Raw genomic sequence first — 15,889 nt, 5'->3', positions numbered from 1 at the left:
GGGCTTACAACTCTTAAAAAGATATCTGATTGAATTGTGGGTACTTCATTTAAACTAATCTGACTTGCAATCATAATTCATGAGGCTATTTTGAAGTGTTCATCTGTGTCTAAACTCTTAGGCTGCATTGTGCCTATTTTTAAAACCATAGAGAGGTGTCAGTTTTGGGGAATGTGTATATTTCCCACCCTGGGAGGGAAATCAGCTCATCCAAAACATCAGTGTAGATGAGTCTGGGGTTGACAGGAATCGGGTGAAATCCTGGGAAATGGAACAGGCAGGAGTCATGTGGTTCATCCAATTTCTTCAATACAGAGCAGTTCTCTAACTGAGGAGAAAGATGGAGGCAACATGAGAAAATGCTCTGGGTCAGGAGTAGACTCAGCATAGTGATCCAAGGTAACACTTTAGGTGTCTTAAGTTATTCCTTAAACACAAACAGGGCCACCCTTCAGGTGCTCACAGCTTACTCTGTGGGGAAGCAGAAGACTCTGTATGAACATTTACCACTGATGCATCTGCCATACCATCCAGCTGGGTTCCATTGTTCTGGAGGAGAGGCCAAGAACCACAGAAAAAATGGGACTGGGCAGGAAAGACAGATGTAGCTGGATGACAGGATGAGTTTCTTTTCCTGACCCAGTCCCTTCTCTTGGGAGGAAAACTTAGGTAAGACAGGGAAGGGAGGACCTTTGTTTCCACAGTGACTCCCTGAATTAGGTTTAAGGTCAGTATCAGCATGAAACAGGTATGTTGGTATCTTTCCTTGTAGATGCTTCACTCAGAAGGTAGACGGATGACTCAGGACCTGAATGATATGACTTTTCCTTTCATGCTGGGGATGAGGACAGTGGAAGAGGGAATAAACATATTGAAAGAGTGCATTTGACAAGGATGGGAGAACAGAGAGGAGGGACTTCCAGGGTATCCTTGCGGCTCAGGGGGACTCTTTGGTGACTGAGGGTGACAACAGAAAAAGTGTAGGACAGTTGTGCACCATTCTTAGAAACATGTGCATCTGTTGATGAGATTTTATTTCTGATAATTGTTTCTTTCTGCCCTTCCAGAGAGTAAGTAGTGGCTGATTTATGTATTGTACAAAGGAGACTGCTACTTTGTACAATGAAGACAGCTACTGATTAGCCTTCTCTAAAGCAGGAAAAAGTGTTACCTAACATTACATTTTTTTTCTCAAGTAAGAAACAAAAATCACAGTTCTCTTCTAAGCCGTTTCAGGGCACCTTCAAAAATGAGTAAAACAATTAGTAGCTAAATCATTTCTTTAAAAAGACATCTATTCCTGTTAATGTATGAGGCAAGACCCTTAACTGTGACAATATGGAAAGAATCATAATTTTGGTCGAGGATAAAACTAAAGTAGATATTTCATAAACACCAAGAATCTATTTTAATATATAATTATATGGCAAAGCAAGGCAATAATTTAAAATTCCACATCTTCTCCATAAGTTATTCCCTGATGATTCTGTTTGCAATTGCCTGCACTCCTCCCAAATCTACATGCCCCGGCAGACCTTTGTCGCAGCTGCCCACTGGACAACTCCACAGTGGATATTCCAAAGTTACCACAAGCCCAATATGTACACTTTGTTATGTTTAATCCTTTTTCCTAAACCTGCCCTTGGAATTGCTTTTCCTGCCTTAGTTGACTGAGAAAGAAACTTGACATGCAATCAGTCACCAGCTACTTCCTTGCTATCTGTGGTACCCACCCCCTCCTCTCGAGCCCCAGTTTCAACCCTAGGTCAGCCCTCGTTGCCTGGGCAATTAAAATAAGCCCTTAGCTTGTCTCCACGGCTCCAGTCAGCCATTCTCTAATCCATGATTTCAGCCAGAGTAATCTTTCTAAAAGTGCAAATCTCATCATTCTCTCCAGGGCTTAAAATCCTTCAGTGGCTCCTCATTGATTACCAGATAGAGTCCAAACTCCTTAGTTTGCCACACCAGTCTCTGTTATCTCTCCAGCCTTATTGATTGCCATATCTTTTGCCCCTGGAATTACGCTTCAGTCAAGCTGAATTTCTTTAAATTCCACTAATGAGCTAGCGAGAGAGACCATCAGGAGGTCAAGAGGTCTCTATGAGAAGTTTTCTCTTTCATGTTTTGATTCTGACAATTATCTTCAAAAACAATATAAGCATATTTTGAATCATCTAGCGTAGTGCTTTTCGAACATTAGTGTGTCCAGGAATCACCTGGAGATCCTGTAAAGGGCTGTCTCTGATTCAGTAAGTCCTGTGTGGCCCAAGGCAGTTCTAACAAGCTCCAGGCCGGTGTTGCTACACTTTGGACCACATTTTGAGCAATAAGGGTCTAGAGTGATCACTTTCTAAGTGAATACGACCACAAAATTCTCTCATTGTCATGAATTAATGAATAAAGAAGAGAGGTAGACTTAATTTTTTTTTTTTTTTTTTTGCGGTACGCGGGCCTCTCACTGTTGTGGCCTCTTCCACTACGGAGCACAGGCTCCGGACGCGCAGGCCCAGCGGCCATGGCTCACGGGCCCAGCCGCTCCGCGACACGTGGGATCTTCCCGAACCGGGGCACAAACCCGCGTCTCCTGCATCAGCAGGCCGACTCTCAACCACTGCGCCACCAAGGAAGCCCTAGACTTAATATTTTTAATGACACATTCATTACAAATAAAGACCAATTGATGTCACAGCTTGCTGTATGAATAAAGATCTGGCAATGGTTCTAGAAAAAAAAAAGTGTTGAAAAAAAAAGTGTTGAAAGAACTGAATCATCATTTTGCACAAAGTAGTATACAGTCATGTCAGCCTCGAAAGATTCACCTCAATCAAGACAATATTGTCCCAGTAAAAAATATCACTTATACCATTCAATTGATATTGTTATTTGGAATGGTATTACTTTTGTATTTTTCTTTATAATTAATTTGTCCATCTGTTTCGGTTTTATAATTATATAGTATCTATAAACATTAAGGTTTATACTTAGTGTTATGTCTCCACTTAAGAAAACAACTTAATTTGACTTTAGGGTACAATAGAAATTTTATGAGTTCTAAATACTATGCAAGTTTGAGAAACAGTGAACTAAGCCAAGTCATGCCTCTTTGCCTTTGCTCCTGCTGTCACTTCTGCCTGGAGTCCCTTCCCTAATCCCTTGCCAACTTTGCCACCCTTCCATGTCCACTTAGCAAACAGCTACTTTTCCTTATGGCTCCTTTTCAGAGACCCGTGGTCAATGTCTTATTACAACTGTGCCTTATTCTAATTTCTTTCACAACGTCTGTAACATACTGCTGCACACTTGGCTGGAAGTGTTTGCTTATTTTGTTGACTGTCTCTTCTATCCCAAGAAAAAAATCTTGTCTTTGTCTTCTTTGTATTTGTCCAATGCTTGGCACATAACACTTGCTCAATAAATGTTTTTTGAATGCATGAATGGATACTAAACTTGTCTTGCTTCTTCCTAGAGAGAAAGAAAGAATATACAAGAGTATGTCAACATACCATGTGTTCACATTTGTAGGTGAAAAATTAAAGGTATAAAATAATTGCAATATTCTTCTACATGTAATTTGCTTTCAACATGGCAATTCAAAAGCCTTGTTTCCTAGAGTATCTTCTGAAAGTCTGTATTTTCACTAATTTTTCAGAGATCTGCTTGTGGAGGTTAAAGCCTAGAGAGTTTTAAAATAATGCAAAAAGAACATTGTGATTACATTTTGGTGACACAACACCAGATCTAAAAATAGAATGGAAAGACTGAAAAATCTTCACTTAAACTTCTAGCCAAAGTATGGCTAAACATTATGGGTGAGCTGGAACTGCGGCTAGCTTTCAGCTTCCAGTTATGTAGGATAAATTCTGCAGCCCATAGAGACTCCTGGCCCCAACTTCCTTGTGTCTTGATTTTCTCATTCAGTTTTGGTTAGCACCTTCACTGGAGCTGGAAGTGGGAGTGAAGCTCAGTTTGCCTTTAAGGACAGGACAATGCCTGACATACGTTCGCCTTTATTTGATAGAGAAACTGATTTTCTGGCCTATACATAGCAAGAGGCCTACTTCCTAATAAGATCCTCTCTAAATTAAGCAGGATGATAGTGTGGGGTTGAGGTTGGGATGAGGAACTAAAAAACACAAAATAGGAGACTTCCCTGGTGGTGCAGTGGTTAAGAATCCGCCTGCCAATGCCCAGGACATGGGTTCAATCCCTGGTCTGGGAAGATCCCACATGCCGCAGAGCAACGAAGCCTGTGTGCCACAACAACTGAGCCTGTGTGCCACAACTACTGAAGCCCGCGCGCCTAGAGCCCGTGCTCTGCAACAAGAGAAGCCACCACAATGAGAAGCCCGCGCACTGCAACAAACAGTAGCCCCTGCTCGCTACAACTAGAGAAAGCCCACGCGAAGCAACAAAGACCCGACACAGCCATAAATAAATAAATCAGTTAACTAATTAATTTTTTTAAAAAACACACAAAATGGATTCTACCCATTTCTGTCCCTAATGTACAAATATGACTATAGCACTATCCAAATACTGTTGGAGAGGATGGCTCTGATGGAATAAAGTTGGGCTGGCAAAAAAAAAAAAAAAAAAAAAAGTTGGGCTGGCACAGCACAGAACTAGATTTTTATTTTATGTATAATAGCTGCTGCCGTGTCATTATCAGAACAATATCCTTTTGATCCCAGAGCCATAGAAACTTGTACAGCTCAGTGGTTTTGGAGTATAATTAATTCATTTACAGCTTCAATTGGACATTTCTCTACTTAGAATAATTAATCTAAGGGGATTTCTCTTCCAACTCCTTTGGAATTAGTATTTTACTCTCTAGTATTATCAAAGTGTACACTAAGCTCATCATGATTTTCTTACCTCTTCCTGGACTCCTCTTCCTGGAATGTCCCTCTCCATCTGTGGTGGCTAATTTTATGTCAACTTGACTTGGCTAAAGGATGCCCAGATAGCTGGTAAGACATTATTTATGGGTTTGTTTATGAGGGTATTTCCAGAAGAGATGAGCATTTGAATTGGTGAACTAAGGAAAGCAGATGGCCCTTGTCAATGTGGGTGGACATCATTCAATCCACTGAGGACCCTAATAGAACAAAACATTGGGGGAAGGGTAAACTTGCTCTCTCCAATTGAGCTGGGGCATTCGTCTTCTCCTATCCCTTGGACTTTGGTGCTCCTGGTTCTTGAGTCTTTGGGCTCTGTTGAAACTTATACCATTGCTCCCTCTCTTTCCCTCCTCCTTCCCCTTCTCAGGTCTTTAACCTCAGACTGAATTACACCACAGGCTCTCCTGGTTTTCCAGCTTGCAGATGGCAGATTGTGGGACTTCTCAGTCTCCTAATCAAGTGAGCCAATTCCTATAATAAGTTTCCATGTATGTCCTACTGGTTCTCTTTCCCTGGAGAAACCTGATACACCAACCAAGGAAAAATAATTTTTTCAAAACCCTGCCCAGATATTACTTCCTCAGAAAACTTCCCAGCTATCCCCAGGGAGAATTACTCAATTTCTCCTCTGGGTTAGTTTTACGTCTTATATGGGCTTCATGGGGGTACTTAATATACAACATTCTGTTTGTTGACCTGATCTAAACAGGGAAGGAATAGATAAATGTAGACATGTGGAATATTAAACCCATGCTACAGTGGAAAGACCACTTGATTAGGAGTCAGAAGAAGTGGTATCAAACCCTCTTCCTCCATATAACCAAGTAGCGAAATTTCTCTTTTGTACATCTCATACATTGGGCTTCCCCAGTTCATTTTCTCTTTGGGAGTAGAATATTAATCAGTTTGTATGCCTACTCTCTCACCCCATTCTTGTCACACAGTGAGTGTGTGTTCAAATATTCATTAACTTGAGCTAAATTATACATGGCATTTTTGTTATTTCACCAACACTGTCATCTGTGTTTCATACACAGGACCTTGGTGCAAAATTGCAGGCCCTTTTCCATTAGGTAAAGAGGAAAACACACAGAACGAAAACAGATTTGTCCTATTTATTTTCTGATGTGTCAGAAAATTATTCAACCCACATGTCAGAGGAGAAGGGTTATTTAACATCACTGTGTATTTTACTATCTAGCATTGTACTTGTACCGGAATTGAGTGAGTCTTCCAGACTTTATTTTCCTTGATGTCTTTGCTCTACCTGTGCACTGTGTTCATTTCCAAATAGACTCCTATTCTGGAAATCCCATTTTTGAGATAGATCTCTAAACCACAATCTGCATTCTGAACATCTTAAATGCCTACGCACTAACCACAACTGTTTGTTTATCCACTATTACAACAGGGACAAATATAGTCACTAATTTTTGCCTTTTAAGTTAACAACCCAATTTAATACTTGGGAGGAGGAAGAAAGCCATCATAGTCATAGAAGAAACAAAGTTACAAAATACCATAGCAATCTGTGTTCTTCGAATATTCACATTGAAGACTAAAACAATATTTATACAACATTATATAAGGGAATAGGAGAAATTCTATGGTAGACAGTCTTTTTGGTTTTTTCTAAATGATTGCTTTTTTGGGCAGATTTTGAAACTTTCATCAAGTGGTATGGTTCATCAGCGCTCAGTCTGAATTTTCTTTATCCATATGCTATCGCCAGAAATGCAGAGTGATCTCTAGGAGGGAAGTTCCCCCCTTATTTTTGGTTGTGGGATATGATTGCAGACCATGTAATGAGGATGTTCATATTTACCAAGTGACCCCCACATGGTACAGTCCTGACTATATTTCTCTGACATGAATTTCTCTTCATGATAATTTGGGGGGCTGTCATCCTTGAACAGTAGTTATACCTTAACGTTGGTACACATCTTTATATTTGCATACTTTGTCTCACTTAATCCTTTATATTAGTCTCAACTTTTTCAGTTGCAAGTGATAAAAACCATTTTGAACTAGTAAAGCATTTAAAAGGGGATCTCTTTTGGAGGATAAGGGCTTACTTGAAAACCTCAGGGGTAGATCTGACTTTAAACATGGCAGGACTAAAGTGTCTAACTGTATAACTCTCAGGTCAGCTTTTCTCTCTGCTAACTCAAAGTCACCTAACTTTAGCTTCACATGTTTCTTTGCATTTGTTATCCTTAGAGGAGAGATTCTCTTTGTGTCTTCATAGAGCAAAGCTCAAAGAAGGACTCCAGTGGGCCCTTTGTAGGTCATGTGCCCCTCTCTGGGATCAGTCACAGTGGAGAGAAGGTTGAGGTATTCTGATTGGCCAGGTTGTTGTCACTTAATAAACTTGTGGTCTGGAGACTGGTGGGGCTCTGGGAATTAATCATTTATCAGAACTACATGGGGTAGAAAGGTTCAGTTCCCTGAGGGCAAAAGGGTTGCTGGAAATTTGATGATAGATGTCCACTCCCTTATCATGAGTACTATGAGAGATATTGTTTTTCCTATTTTAGAGGCTCAGAGAGATTGATTTGCTAAAATTCATGCAGCTGGTAAGTAGCTAAACTAAATCTTCTAATCTATTTTGTTCCTTTTGCTGATCTTCAGATTAGAGAACACATTAACTACTTAAAAAATTCTTCTCTATGGAAGGGAAGTAAATAGGCACATAAAATTACCATTTCAAAGTAAAAGAAATTTGCTGCACTTTATGAGCTATGAAGAAATCTGGTATATTTTTCAAGTGGTTTCAAACAACAACAAAAGGGCATTTTAACTATAGTACAGCATTGTAAAAACAAAATACAAAAATGTACAAAAATTTTGCTGTAACTTATTTTACTTATTGGAAATAACAGTCTGTAAAAAAAATTATAAGTTTTACTGTTGGTATCATTTCAAAGTAAACTTGGAAAAACCACCACCAGAAAAAAAAAAAAGCCCATTTTAAAAAATAGTACAATGTGCTTTTAAAAATACTATTGCAAAAAATCTACAAACAATAAATGCTGGAGAGGGTGTGGAGAAAAGGGAACCCTCTTGCACTGTTGGTAGGAATGTAAATTGATACATCCACTATGGAGAACAGTATGGAGGTTCCTTAAAAAACTAAAAATAGAACTACCATATGACCCAGCAATCCCACTACTGGGCATTTACTCTGAGAAAACCATAATTCAAAAAGAGTCATGTACCACAATGCTCATTGCAGCACTATTTACAATAGCCAGGACATGGAAGCAACCTAAGTGTCCATCGACAGATGAATGGATAAAGAAGATGTGGCACATATATACAATGGAATGTTACTCAGCCATAAAAAGAAACAAAATTGAATTATTTGTAGTGAGGTGGATGGACCTAGAGTCTGTCCTACAGAGTGAAGTAAGTCAGAAAGAGAAAAACAAATACCGTATGCTAATACAGATATATGGAATCTAAAAAAAAACAGTCTGAGGAACCTTGGGGCAGGATAGGAATAAAGACACAGACGTAGAGAATTGACTTGAGGACACGGGGAGGGGGAAGGGTAAGCTGGCACGAAGTGAGAGCGTAGCACTGACATATTTGACATACACTGTCAAATGTAAAATTGATAGCTAGTGGGAAGCAGCCACATAGCACAGGGAGATCAGCTTGGTGCTTTGTGACCACCTAAAGGGGTGGGATAGGGAGGGTGGGAGGGAGATGCAAGAGAGAGGGGATATGGTGATATATGTACACATATAACTGATTCACTTTGTTATACAGCAGAAACTAACACAACACTGTAAAGCAATTTTACTCGAATAAGATTGTTAAAAAAAAATACTATTGCATTGATCTCACTTTCCCATAAATATTCTTCTGGGATATCTAGGTGAGGTGGCAAAGAGTTGGGTCAAAATGACACAGGGGAAAGGGCAGAACCAGGTAAAGAAAGCAGCTTTTTTTTAAAGGGTAGCTTCATGCAAGTCTGGTGACAGAGGAAGCCCAGGATCAGGAGAACAAAGGCAATAATAGAGGTCAAACAGTCTGGTCAAAAAGCTTAGTGTGTACACCTGACTTGTATTTTGTCTGCTCCTGGAGACAAAGAAGGAACCCATTGGATTGATCTTCCCCAAATCCTAGAATTTCCAAAGCCTAATTATGAAGAAACATTTATTCAAATTTAGCGATTGATTATTGTATAATTTCATCATTAAGTTTTCTTGCTTTATAAAGTTCTCTAGCAAGCATAAGAAGCATCAAGATAACCCCTCAAAAAATTTGGAAGTTAAAAATAAAAACTGCAAAAATCATTGATGAAGTTTTGTGAAGAAAATAATTAAGAAGAACACCAGTATTAGATTGGACTGAAGAGAAAACAAACTCCAGTCCCTGCAGAGGGCTTACAATGTTAGATTGTAAGAAAAATGAGTTAGATTTTATGGAGAACCTTATTAAATAAGATAACCGAGATAAATTGTAGGTATATAGTTTTAGGGAAGCAAATCCCTGGATCATATATCTTGAGGTCTGACCAAGAAAAAAAAATGACCATAACTTAGAAATATTCTGTACACCATAAAGGTTTTTAAACCACATAATTAAGAGGCTTCTCAAAAATAACCTAGTACTTAAAATAGACTTGTGGCTTTTTACTGTGAAGATGGGACAATGTTTTTGGTGTTAAGAAAAACGGGCACTGGAGAATTAAAAAACGCTACACATGTTTAAAATAAACACTATTTTCAAAATCAGTTGGGGAAGAAATACACTGACCCCTTGTTGTCTGTAGAGATTGGACAATATCCATAAATTTATATTCAACGATAAATAACAGATGTGTTGGTTTCAATGTTTTTAAATATTTTCAAAGTATCTATGAATATAACTTTAAAAAAGGAGTGGACATTTTGTACTAATCTTGGTTATTTCATCTTTTATTTATCAGTCTTTCCAAAATATTTCTGAAATATCTTACTTTTTAGTAGCTAATGGTAGTCTATGCCAATTCTTGTGTAAATCAGATCAGTTTTTGTTTTCAGACCAGCAGGAGGGAAAAACAGTGCCAGAAGTTTTTTAAAAAGTTGATCATCTCATTCTCATCCTTGGATTCTTATTTTCATTCTGGTACAGCCAGAGAGTTCTTTGGTTCCTAAAGCAAGGCTGCTCATTCTGGCACCTGGGTAGTGGCTGACCGATGAGCACATCAAGCAACTCACCTGGAAGGGCCCAAGGGAAAAGCATTGACAGAGGATCCGGATAAATATGCTCACCTGTTGCTCAGTGCTTCCTTTATTGATAAACTTTCAACTCACCGACTTTCAGGTAGGAGCAAAAGATTCCTGATCTCTCCTGGAACACAGTGTTGGCCGTCATTTGTATAAATCACCATGGACTAACAAAAGCTAAACTCTCATACGCTTCTTGGTATTTCACCTTTTTGAAAATAGAGGAGTTTATCTATTTCCTAAGTGATGCAGGGAGAAGAGCTTATGTGTAACAAGGATTTTTTGAGGAACTGGACAATAGTGTGGCAGCTGTACCCTCCCTATTCACTCTATAAACCATCTTAGAGCTACGCTGAGAAGATTGCATTCAATTTGGCAAAACTGGAAAACCTTTCAAGCCTCAGCTCATAAACAAACATGCTGACACTGACATTTGTTTCCAACTTAGGTGAAAACTCACAGTGACTCAGACTTTAGCAGTGGAAGCAGCTATTTTAAGAACAAGAGCCTACTAATTTTTGCAAAGAAAATATATGCTTATTGCTAGATCCTACAACAGCTACAAACTTGTTTCCTTATTGTCTTGTTTGGTAAGTAGGTCTGGCCTCAATTATGATTCCGTAGTCTTTGCTCCAGACTCACGTAAAGACTGGTATCAAGGAAAATGACGCTTTATTTCTAGCTGTCCTCTGTATCTCTGTGCTTCTATTTCACCATCCATAAAAACATTTCAACATTTCATGGAGGGTAACCAATTTCAAACATCTTTTAGGGCTCAGACTAAAGAAGCTATACACATTTAAAAATTATTTTTATGGGCTTTACCATTTGGCATTCTTTTTCATTTTAACAATTTTCATAAGAGCTTAAATGTAATAACGCATTTCATATAATAACGCTTAATTATTATCTACTATTTATCCAATGATCTCATGGTAGCTTATAAACACTAATTAATTGAGATTTACAAAACCCTGTGAAGTTCCAAGTACAATGGCCAGGTTTGGTTTAACCAGTTATTTCTCTAAATGCTGCTTTGAAGTCTTTGAATGTTTAACTAGTGATTATAATTCATGTTGCTCTCTGGGAAACTTGAAGTAGACTCATTTTTATCTTGTTCCCATGGTTTTCAAATTAAGTTTTTATTCATGATTTCTGGAATGAGCCAGAGAAAATTTGACTAAGTAATTTTGACTTAGCGTTGAAACTATATCTTTAAAAATTTTCAGATCAGTGAGAAAGCTATGTTGCCATCTTCAGTCTGCTACAACTGTAGTAGTGACATATCTCATTATTCCTACTATACCCTGCTCCACAGCACTCAGCCTTTGAGGCTTCAAACTCTGGCCCACAGAGTACCCTGATCTCACAAATATTTTATAATGAGCCTGTCTCCTCCTTTTAACACTTTCCCTGCTTCTCTCTTTTGACCTCTGTCTCAAACTTAAGGTATAGAATACGACTATAAGCTGCTTATCCAAAGGCCGAGGGTCCTCTAAGTATGTAACTTAAAGAATTAATTTCACCTGTTTAAAATTTTTGTCCATGAGAAATGCAGGCAAAATAATACCTATCCTACTATTTCTCAACATTGTGGCCATTACAAAGTGAGATAATATATATGTATATATATAGTCGTTCTTTTTTGGATTCCCTGCGTGGTTTATATTCACTCAACAAATATTTATTCAGTGCCTATTATGTACCATGCCATGTTCAAAGGGCTGAACAAAGTAGTGAACAAACTAAAAAATAAACAAATAATTGCTGTTCTCATAGCGCATATATTCTAGTGGGCGGGGGAGATAAGTAAAAATATATAATGTATTATATGGTGGTAAATATTATGGAGAATCCTGATTCAATACAAGTTCTACCACTGATGAGCTATGTAGCCTTGGGAAAATTAGTTGACCTCACTATACCTCAGTTTTCAAATCTGTGAAATGGAGAAAAGAATACTACTTACATTATAGCGTTGAGAATTTATACCCATCTTATCAAAAATTGTCCAGTTTGATATTCTAGTAAGATTTAATAAATTCCAATACATTTTACAGTCATTATGATAACAAGAAAGCAAAGAGACTTTCTATGCAAACAGCTAGTATTTCTTAGACATGCTATTTGAACCCAGATGGGTTGACTTAAGGTTCCTGTGCTTAACTATTGACCTACATTACCTCCACCAATAATAATAGCTAAGAGCTTCACATGTGTAACCTCATTTAATTCACACAAGAACTTTATAAAACAATAAAAATAATGTTCCTGCTTTACAGGCCCCTCCAAGCTGCAGTTACCATCACAGCTGGGTAGAATTCTCTTCTAAGGGACCTGAGTGGCAGCTCTGCAGGGCATTTCCTCCAAGCCTCAGGTGCCAATTACATCAACGTTTTCTGTTTGTATCCCTTTCCACTGAGGTGACAGAGCTTCCTGAAATTGCTAGCTATATGTTACCTTAGTGTCCTCCTTTCACATTTTCAATTATCCAATAACAATTTAATCAATTCCTCTGAATAAAATGTCTCTGTTAAATGGATGGATAAAGAATGAATGGATAAAGAAGATGTGGTACATATATACAATGGAATATTACTCAGCCATAAAAAAGAATGAAGTAATGCCATTTGCAGCAACATGGATGGACCTACAGAGGGTCATACGAAGTGAAGTAAGCCAGACAAAGACAAATATCATATGATATCACTTATATGTGGAATCTTAAAAAAAGAAGATACAAATGGACTTATTTATAAAACAGAAATAGACCCACAGACATAGAAAACAAACTTATGGTTACCAAAGGGGAAAGGGGTGGAGGAGGGATAAATTAGGACTTTGGGATTAATGTATATACACTACTATATATAAAATAGATAAACAACAAGGACCTACTATATAGCACAGGGAACTCTACTCAATATTTTGTAATAACCTATAAAGGAAAAGAATCTGAAAAAGAATATATATATACATATATGTGTGTGTGTATATATATATATATATATATAAAACAGAATCTCTGTGCTGTACACCTGAAACACAACAGGTAACACAACATTGTAAAGCAACTATACTTTATATATATATATATATATATATATATATATATATACTTTTATATATGTATATAATGTCTGTTTAAATACCTACTGTGTTTTTTTTCTTGCTTTGACTCAGGCTGATTCTGTACTTGGTACCAAAAATGGTTCCTCAAAATCTCACAAAGATGGAATTTGGGGATTGACTCAGTCATGTCCTTGGTCTTGAATGCAGGGCTCAATTACTTGTCAATAAGAAAGGATATACTGTGCTAGTAATCCGTGGCATGCATTGCCAAGTGCCATCACAATTAAGTTTTTACCTGTAGTTGATTGTGATGAAGTGCTAACTCAAGCAAGTGTCCCACACTTTCTAACATAATAGGCATTTACATAGATAGCACATGATTTATTTACCCCCATACGTGGGGTAGTTTTCAATTTTTCATTATGATGATACCATAATAAGCATATATATGTTATATCAATATGTGTCATATATTTATCTTTTTTCATTAGTGTACTTGATAGTTTAAGTATTTCTTTAGAATAAATCATTAAAGAGCAATGGCTAATAATGTTGATAGGTTATTTCTGGCTGGGGAATTATGGACGATTTTTATTTTCTCCTTTATAATATTCTGCATGTCTGGTTTCCTTTCCAATAAGAATTGTTTAATGATGAGAAAAATGAAGTTACCCCCTGTTCCCCAATTAATGCCATTAATTTTGCCACTATCACAGCATGAGTTTTACTCTGCTGTGATTTAGTGAGGTTTACAGCAACTGTCAACTGTATAATAATCAAAATAAGTCATTAAGTCAGCTGAACTAATCACTATGGTTAATTTGTTTGATTAATTCTTTCTCCTCAAGGATGAAAGTAATTTTCAGGTAATCTGAAAGTAACTCAGGAAATCATAGCATCTCTAGGTTGGAAAGGACTGTAAAATGTCCTAACGAAGACTTCAATTTTAATATTAAAATATATATAATGTCTATAATTTAATAAGCAGTTAAATATTTAATATGATAAACATTAAGGAATCCTTAAGGCTTTCAAGCCTTCTCACTCTGCTCTTTTCCTTGGAAAACTCATCCAAAACAAAAGCTTCAGTTATCAACTATAAAGCTGGCACCGTTCAAAATTTTATCTGTAGCCTAGAAATTATCTGATCTCCATATATGTTTTTAGAAAAATCAAGAATAAAGATTTTCATTGGAGGAAACAGGATATAGATTGTATATATAATAAAATTGGATCAAGATTAGAGGCAGAAGGATATCACTATATATCCAGCACCTGCAGAGGTAGAAAAGGATACCTAATTTGTGGGTGGAATGGAGGAGGAGAACAGGATAATGACCTCAGATGGGGTCCAGGCAGATAGATTTCATTTAATCCACTTATAATTGGGTGCATGGTGGGGCATCAGATGGAGAACTCAAGCTCAGGATGTTGCCTAACTCACTGATGAACAGTACCAGTGAGGTGCCTGAAAGCCAAATCAAAGCATGGAACCCAGACAAAGCCTACAGAACAGTGTCTCCCCTTGAGCAAGCACTGTGTTTTGCCAAGAAGAATTGCATTGGTTGTTTGATTCTTCTTCCCCCTTTACAAAAGTCCAGGGTCCTCAAACACACCAAATCATCAGTGAAAGTAGGAATGGAAATTCCCAGCACCAATACTGGGCAGGGGCAGAGTGGAAACCCTTTATACAATATTCCCCACTTTGGTGAATGAAATCTGGTTGGACAAGCTAAAAAATTAGGAATACTACAAAAACATTCTTGGATAACTATCACTCACATTCTTCAAATGTTAGCAGTTTACTACATTTGCTCTCTTTCTTTGTACACACATACACAGACACTTTTTTTTCTGTGCCCTTTAAGAGTAAGTTGTATATAAGATGACAATTCACCCCTAAATACCTCAGTCATTATTTGCTAAAATCACAGGAATTCTTCCACATTAAAGCAGAATATTATCAAAATCAGGAAATTACCATTGATACAATATTACCTAATCCATAGACTTTATTCAGATTTTCTCTAAGGCCTTAATAATGTCCTTTATAAAAAATAATCCAAGATCATATATCAATATTGTATTCAGTTGTCATTTCTCTTTAGTCTCCTTTAATCTGAACTATTTTTCTGAGTCTTTCTTCATATTTCATAACATTGATTTTTTGAAAACATTAGTTATTTTTCTTATTGTGGTAAAATAATATAGCAAATTTTACCATCTTAATCATTTTTAAATGGTTCAGTAGTGTTAAGTATATTCATATGGCTGTGCAACAGACCTCTAGAATTTTTTCATCTTGTAAAACTGAAACGCTATACTTGTTAAACACTAATTCCCCTCCCCCCCCACAGCCCTTGTCAACCACCTTTCTACTTTCTGTTTCTATTATTTTGACTACTTTAGATACTTCATATTCGTGGAATCATTCCATATGTTTGTCCTTTTGTGACTGGTTTATTTCACTTAGCATAATGTCCTTAAGATTCATTCATATTGTGGTATGTGACAGAATTTCCTTCTTTTTTGAGGCTACATAATATTCCAGTTATCCATTGATAGACATTTGGTCGCTTCTACCTCTTGGCTATTGTGAATAATGCTGCAATGAACATGGGTGTGCAAATGTCTCTTCAAGATCCTGCTTTGAATTATTTTCAGTATACTCCCAGAAGTGGGACTGCTGGATTATAT

The sequence above is a fragment of the Globicephala melas genome, chromosome 8, assembly GCF_963455315.2.
Source record: "Globicephala melas chromosome 8, mGloMel1.2, whole genome shotgun sequence".
NCBI classification, from domain to species: Eukaryota; Metazoa; Chordata; class Mammalia; order Artiodactyla; family Delphinidae; genus Globicephala; species Globicephala melas.
Note: the sequence above shows the minus strand (reverse complement) of the source record.